General features: G+C 46.1%; 1 pseudogene; it reads right to left on the bottom strand.

The window, feature by feature from the left end:
- LOC108765350 (uncharacterized) overlaps positions 1-2190 on the bottom strand; it is a 5337-nt pseudogene extending 3147 nt beyond the window's left edge.
- Positions 2191-2345: the final 155 nt, after the last annotated feature.

The following is a 2345-nucleotide window of genomic DNA, read 5'->3' as shown; positions in this document are numbered from 1 at the left end:
AGTTTATCTTCGCGCTTGCCTGGCGGCTTATCGCGCGTTGAGCAGAAAGGTAGGTCAATGTGTTGGTCGTGCAGCTGTTGCGGATACTCGAGATCGACCTCGAGAATATAACCGGTAAGCGAATCCGGAGCGATCGCGCTCGCGTCAAAGTTTGCGACGTCTTCGACCCATCGAAACTCGGCGTACGGCAATGGTTGACACATCGCCCATCCGTACAAATTATTCACGTCGTAGTACATAAGGTACGACGATAGTTTCGATGAGTCGTACGAACGCATGTATTTGTTATTAACCTGCGCGTATCTGCCGGAACATTGACTGAGGCAACCGCGTATACCGCGCTCGATGAACATGACCATATCAATGTCGGTGAGCAACTCGAATCTTACGCGCGTATGTTTTAGCATAGCGTCCCACGTGAAACCTGGTAATGTATAATAATGCGCGGGATCGAGACCGTAACTCGCGACACAACTATTTCGGAAATTTTCGAAAATGTCGGCTAATAACAATACATCGGTTTTTAAGTACAGATCGCTGTACTCGCCGAGCGTTCGGATGGAGAATCGCTGCCATACGTTCACGGCGTGAGCGTAATCGCTCTCGGATACTGTATCGCCCGTCAATGAACTATAAAATGATTCGCGAGGTGGCAAGCATCGTTCATTTAATTTATCGATGCAGTCAACGTATTCGTACGAGAATACACCTTTTCGCGCGAGTAATTCAAATTCTTCGTCCGATAATGTTGTAAATTCGGAACGTACAATTTTTAATTTGTCTTTATCGAGATACGACGCCAATTTTTCTAAACTTGTACTGAGAAATTTGAAAGAATCAATAAATCTTAATTTTACGCAATTTTTCTGAAAATGATTTTCATTTTTGTCTTTGGTGCTATCGATATGTTTCGTGAATGATATGTATTTTTCTTTCGTAATCGGTAATACATCTACATTTCCATCGTACGCGGTAGCTATTTCTTTGATTATGAAATGAGCGTCGTACCCCGATAAATTATGAAATACAACTGGAATATACATCAAATTTCTATAATTTAAATTGCAATTTGAATGCGCGGGACCGCGGTATCTCCCGGTTAGATGACAATGATCGCGGACCCGTGTATCGTCCGGTGCGAACGGCTTCTCGCAAATGTGGCAACGCGTCGCGCTGCGGTACGCCTCCCATTGATGCTTGGATATCGCTTCCATGGGCACGTTGGCGGATATAACATCTTTGACGCGATGCGCTAAACTTCTGAGTTCCTCGGTGAACCATGATATACAATTTTCGTCGCGTCGGAAGTGATACGACGACAACGAGTAGTCGTATGAGCAACGCACGTAGTAGCCCACACTACATACCTCATGCTGTTGGTATGTGTACGATGACACGTCTACCTTGTCGGGCTCCGTCTTCCGCAGGACACACTCCAGGTCAGCATAGACGACGAACGGCACTCGTTCCTGGTTGCGATGGTTTCCAAATTCGAGCCATCTGTCGTTCTCGCTCGGCAGGCGGATGGCGCAATCGTTCAGTTTTTGGCAGTCCACTTCGTGCGTCTGCAATTTCTCGCTCGAGCCGAAGTAATGCAAGCATCTGTAAATAGAGAAATTATTTTTTGCATATTGTTTTTTTCTTATTATGTTTACCTTTTTTTATAATACTTACCGATCGCAGAAATATTTCTTGTTCTTATTTCCAGTTAGTTGGGATCTCACGAGGCGCGACAGGTTCTTGATCCACGCAAAGTGGCCCACATTGTCGTCGCGCGGATCTTGCAGATACAGGAGATTGATATGCTTCTCCTTCTTATCGCTGGTGAGTCGTACAGGAAGGATCTGCTTGTTCTCGATGCCGTATACGTTGATCGACATCACGTTCAATTGTTCGAATTTGTTAATGTCTTTTAGTGTCATTGGAAACTCGATACCCGCGAGATTTAACACAGTTGTGTAATGCGGGTACGACGATTCCCGATATACATGTTCTTCAGCCGGATGTAGAGCGGCGACCACTGACTACGCGAAGCACGCATTGTCCGTCGTACGCACACTGATCACCGCTCGTTTCGCCGCTATTTCTCGCGGCACCTCAACGTGACATCCCGCGTGCATGGGATTTAGTTTGTTCACGTTAACAATCAAGTTGTGGATTCGCAACAGCGCCCACCCACTGTCGCGTTCCTGAAACTCTTCGAGCGATGCTAATGTGGGCTCGACGACGCGCGTCACGTACCACTCGTGTATATCGGTGCACCGATAAATCTTGCTGTTCTTAGTAATTATACTCTTATTGGCGCGTTTGTCTTTTGTCGCGAACTCACCGTTGAACGCTGTGTT

This window comes from Trachymyrmex cornetzi, unplaced genomic scaffold, assembly GCF_001594075.2.
Source record: "Trachymyrmex cornetzi isolate Tcor2-1 unplaced genomic scaffold, Tcor1.1 scaffold485, whole genome shotgun sequence".
In the NCBI taxonomy this organism is placed as follows: Eukaryota; Metazoa; Arthropoda; class Insecta; order Hymenoptera; family Formicidae; genus Trachymyrmex; species Trachymyrmex cornetzi.
This window is presented reverse-complemented; position numbering and strand designations above follow the sequence as displayed.